We start from the raw sequence: 6031 nt of genomic DNA, 5'->3' as shown, positions 1-6031 counted from the left end.
AAAATATATCTTAATACAACTGAGATTTTTTTCTTTTCGTGAAGATCCAGAATATATTTTGAAGGGCTTTTTTGTGTTTCTGGTTTTGTTTTGGTTTTTTTTAACCAAAGTGAAGAAAATTTCCATTGACTTAAAAGTGTTTTTTTCCAACAAAATCATTTACATGAAAATCCTAGTGCTCTTTATTTATAACTAATCCAGTGACCTTTATTTATAACTAATTTCTCCCAGGATCAATATGTATAGATACAGATATAATCCATTACTGAAGAGTAACCATGATGCAGTGCAGACTTGAAGGATGAAGATGAAGCTAAATCTTCATAATAATTTTGTCAGGGGTTTTAATAGGTAATGATCATATTTTTTAGCTGTTTGTAGCTCCCTCATTCATGTAGAAGGGTCAGCAGAAATAGAAAATTAATCAAATGTGAGATAAATAATATACTCATTGACTGCATTAAGACAGTCCCTTTACTTGAAGGAATGTGTGGAATTGTGATTTTTACCAATAAATACATATTTTGCTTTACACTTGTGAAGTGCAAAGTATTTTCCTTCTGTAAGATGGCATAGATGTGCCCCATTAACTTGGCATTTAAGAACTAGCTTGTTACAGATTTCAAACAAACAGCAAAGCTCTAATTCTTTTCTTGATTTCCCCCTACTCTCCTCAGTCTTCTCCTTGTCTATCCATAAGCCCAGTGGGTATATTCGGATAGCATGACAACTCTGCTTCTCTTTTCAGTTTATCCTGTAGATGTTTCCAGGTGATGAAAGGAGACCTTTTGAAAGTTGCATGTTCCTTTCTTTTTTGTTAAAGTGATGAAAAGCACACCACAATGCTGACAGAGACTGCTTTTGTCTTGCTGACATGTATGCATAATTTATACAGCCTTATAAATCTTGGCTTTATGGGACCATGTGTCTTATAAATGAGATGAAGAGTGTCTCTTTCAGAATGGATTTGTAAATGCTGAGGGAGAGTGACATTTTCTCCCTCTAACCTCTTGACCACCCCTCGGTAAAATAGCGTGGTTTAGATTTAATGGACTAATTGCATTTACAGCAAACATCTTCATTTTCAAAGTCAGTGCAAGCTGACACCTGTATTGTCCTGTATTAAAAATAAGGTGGAGTTTCAGAGAAAAGAAATTGGGAGGAAAAGGTTGGTAGGGTAACTTATGCAGGAAAGTATAATATGTTTAACAGAGTAAACACTGAAAGGCCTTCTCTGTGTTTATATCTGTTATCATAGTTATAGATTATTATGGGTGTAGTAGATATGAGACAATTATACCCCTTCTAAAATATTTAAGAACTTTTTATAAACGTTTCCATTTCTTGATAATTTTTTAGGTTTTTATAAAGGGTAGCTTTGATCTCTAGTACTTTGGAACTATTCCTCCCTAAAGTAGCTATAATATTTGAATTTTCATTTTACTCACATCAATTTAGATCAGTTTAACAAACATTTTGTATGGAGACAAAGTGTATCCAAATGGGGTATCCATTTGTTTTAGCATTTCACAGTCTTTTTTTTTTTTTGGTCCAGAATTATCTTTTACAAAAGTGGGGGATCCCAGCATGGCATATTGAGGAGAGTGCCCCAGTTAAACAAAGACAACTGTTTCCCATTCAAAACAGATATATTTATTTTTTGTTAAAACAGATTTAACATTAATATGTTGAATTTTCCCCTGAACACCTATGCATTAACATAGCAAGAAACCTTTCAAATATTATTTACTAAATCATCAAAAAATTGCAAGAGGTGAGCTACCTCCGAAAAAATAAACATAAGTGAATATTTTATACCCTGTATAAATAGAAAGTTAGAAAGAAATAAAAACATTAAACACAAGTCTTTTATTGAGAAAAAATAAAAGACCCCAAACCTAATTAAGTAGTCAAATTCTAATTATATATTAAAGGTTAAGATTTATTGGAAAAAAGTCCTTTGATTCCTTTTTCTCCATCACTTTTTAAAAATCAGTTTGCTACAGTACTGCTTCAATTGGTTTTATTTGCCCCCATACAGGTAGAGAATATGTTCATTTGCTGTGATCCTTGTTTATACACAGCAATTGTGCTGAATTAATTCATTTAGATTCTGCTGTAAATTGTCCCTGCTCCTTTTTATAACAATAACAGATGATTTCATGTTTTCTCATAACATCTTAATTCCAATTGTCTGCTAATTTATGCATTTCAAGGTATTTTGCATTAGATTAGGCTTCGATTTTCTTTTTTTCATTGCTGTTGGTCCTTGGCTATACAAACTCAAGAGATTTAATTTTTAGAAGGCGTAACAAATTCTGTAGGAACTCTACCTCTTGACAGCATTGGTTCATCTAGTCCTATGTTCATCAGAAGTTTATCTGGATCTGGAAGACCAATAAGTAGGAAAGAAGTGATCCTTCAAAAAGATGTAAAGTTTTGTGTGTATAAAAAGTACAATGCCTGAATATATTCAGTGAGCATCAGGGGCATACTTGCTCTGGTGTAGCAGTTATGCAAGCTTGAGCAAGGACAGCCGAGGAAGTTTTTGTGCTGTGATAAAACCTCATTCAGAACAAGAGCTCTCAGCAAGGTCAAAATTTCTGACAGTATTAGCAGCCTAATACCTCTTCAGCTTAAATATGTCATTAGTGGCTATTGAAATGTGGCTCCTAACTCTTCTAACCAGACACAGTGCTGCTCTATAAGTAAATGAGATTTCGATGAGGCAGCTGTAAGGACTAGTGTGGCTGGATGCAGCCAAGGCTCACCAGGGGCTGCCTGGTCGCTCCTTCTTGCAGTTCATCTGGGGCTATTTACACCTTGAGCTACCGAGCTAGAAGTGCCCTCGGGGGAAGAGGTAAGGGAGTTCAAACTTCTCTGGCTTCCAGACGAGTGCATTCTCTCTCGAATAGATAAGGTCTCCCTAATCTGTCCTCGCTATCTCTAATTCATGTCTCTCATGTTACAGATTTTTCACAAGGTACTCTTTGCTGCCTCCTTCATTTTCCTTTTTTGCTTGCTTTGTCTAAACTGCTCCAGATAGCAGTAAGATAACAGTAAAATGTAGACATTGGTAAATTTTAGCAGTATCTGCTGAACAGCTTTCTAAACAGCTCCTGCAAGGTGGTTTCTAAGTACTTGAGATAGTAAAAATCAGGGGAAAATCTACCACGTAAAGCAGCCCTGCCAATATTGCTATCATCGATGCCAATATGTGAAATGCTTTCTCCAAAACTATTTTTCAAGTAGGGTAGGAATTTGTGGCTATGTCATGAACGTTTCTATATACGTCTGATTGGATATTTTAAATTTTTGATTTTCAGTCTAAGCATTTTGTTTCATGGTGACTGGCAGATAAGAAAAAAAATCATGAGGATGAACTGTGTTTACAGTTTTCTAGACTTTTAGTTACCCAGACCAGAATAAATATAAATCTGCATTCTGCATTTTCTATATTTTATCTTACTGGAGATAGGCCTGAAATGTTCTGGATGCTTTCATTCCTACTCCACACAACTGGTATGTATTGGAGAATACAGATTTATATAGAGATACCTGAGTCTATTGGTAAACAGAAAATTATGATGGAAGCTTGTCATCATATGAATGCATATAAGAATTTCCCCTACCAAGTAATTTCAAATATATTTTATATAATCTTGAGAAGTCAAAGATAGACTTGTCAGTGACACATAGAAAAAATAGTGTTTCTAATGTCAGTCTTAAAAACATTATACACTAGTATAATGACTGGATATTTTAAGGAGATGAAAAATGTTAAAATGCACAGCTTGAAGGGCAGAGCAGAAGTAGAACTGCCATTTCAGAATAACCAGTGCTCATGTGTTCAGGAGTAACTGGACATAAGAGGAGTTACTGTCTAGCAGCTGTGGTCTTTAACACAGAAAAGAGGGTTTTTTTTTCATCTTGTGGTATGCAAACAAATGAAAGATTTTGGAAATACTGTAAAACAAAGGACAAAACCAGTCAATAGGCTGTATTAGGATCCTTTGGGAAGGACTTTGGTATGACTTAGCTGTAAGTCATCTTGTCCTAGTAGCCAGTCAGGCTGGAGACAACTGTTAACCACTGAACATCTTGGTGGAGGTGAGATGAGCAGAATTACCAGTGGTCAGTGAGCCACAGAAAGTAGTGTGGAGGGTGGCTTACCCCAGACTGTCACTTAGAGGTCCCCAGTCATGTATAAATTAAAAAAAACAAACCAAAAAACTGAGCTGTGAAAGGGTATTACTAATGAGAAAATAAAGTCACCCTAATGTGTGTAAGTCTACAATTTCAAGCCTATGGACACCAGCATGCCAGAATAAGCTAGAGGATCAAGGGCAGAATTCTAATTTATCCCATCTTTTGGTTACTGCTTCATCATGAGTTATTACATTCACATCACTGAAGTGACTGAAGGCATTGAAGAAAAGCACTACACACCCTAGTTTTTTTACCATTTCTGGAGTACTGTGATTCTGTCTTAGATTCCTCTTTAAAATATTGTTAATAATTCCCATAAACAATGCATATATATACTTTGTGAATATGCATGGAGACAATATCTTTATCCTGAAATTCTTGATCTGCTATAACTAGAAGCTGCAGTTCAACATATTCAAAAATTTGATGTCTTTAAAGCCACCCTTAAAAACTCATTAGGTTCACAAATCAATGACTGAACTGAATGTTTGGAAATGGAAGTGGTTTAAAACAAACTTCTGTTCCTAGCAAAGAGAAGTAGAACTTGGCTAAAAGTACAAGGCATACATTTTCAAATGTCCGCCAGCAAGGGTTGAATCATGCAGACACTGAACTTTATTTTGTCACTGCAGGCAATCTGTATAACAACAGTTTTTGGTAACTGCCATTGTATTAATTTTTTAAAAATATCATTGCATTTTCTCTATGTTGCAACCTAATGAACTTTTTTTGGTTGATTGTGTTTGATGGTTTGGTTTTTTGGCTTTTTTTAATGTTCAACATAGACAACCAATTCAGACAAAAGGACAATAGCCAGTGAAAGTCAATGACACTTCAAAAGGAGTCTGAAGGTAGGAAAACAATTTCAACCAAGAAAGTTAACCACTGAAAACTGGAAACCACTGCAATTTCAGTTATAGAGGTGCAATATTGTCATTGTCATAAGGAAGTGTCCAGCTTGAGTGGAGCTATGGTTGCTCTGAGGTCTCCTTTCAGTGACCTGTCCTTGCTCAGGAAGGCATTTATGGCATCTATTCCAGAGCTGGTTGCTGTAGAGAGATCAGTTTAAGCACTTGTTTAACAGCTTTCCTGTATGAGGACTGTCAATCTGAATCTGCATTTACTAATGTGGCTTTCTTTGCAAGGTTTTGGTCAGCCCTAGCTCCCTTCAGTGGCAAAGTTAAGGAGGTATTGTATTAACTTGTCAAAATCAAATTTGTGACACAGATTCTTGGTGAAGACCTGTTAAGGTCCATGCACCTTTCAGGTGGTCACTCTCTTAGTTAGTAATGCTTTCAAGTAAGGTCATAGGGTTCTGAGAAAAGGAACAGTGAGAGAAGAGCCTAAATTGGAAAAGTTGTATTACAGATTGCATGAGCCTAAATCCCTTTCTGAGGAGAGAGGGGGAGTGTTCAGTGTATTTGTTATCTACAGCCAATGCAGCTAAGCAAGTAAATACTAATGCTTCAGTGGTACCACCTGTCACCAAAACACCAAAAGCTACCTCCTTCCAGACCCCATTCATCTGGCCATGCCCTTGTTTTCCTACCATTTTCTGTAACCAGTTCAAATGTGCCAAGGCCACAGCAGCTACAGTGATAACAACTTATTCATCTCCAGTAACTCAGCTTCAGGTCTTAAAAGGAGAAGTAAACCCAAATCCCCTACTTGGTGTCAGTTTTGGGCATGTGGCTATGCAGAGATTTGTTCTTCATTTGGTATTCAGTTTTTAAGTGTTATCATTCAAAGATAAGCAATGTTATATCTGTCAAGAAGGAGGGGAGTTTAAAGAATGTTCAGGAAGAGCCAACTTTTGGAGATT

Source organism: Lichenostomus cassidix, chromosome 4 (assembly GCF_008360975.1).
Source record: "Lichenostomus cassidix isolate B80296 chromosome 4, HeHo_3.0, whole genome shotgun sequence".
Classification (NCBI taxonomy): Eukaryota; Metazoa; Chordata; class Aves; order Passeriformes; family Meliphagidae; genus Lichenostomus; species Lichenostomus cassidix.
Note: the sequence above shows the minus strand (reverse complement) of the source record.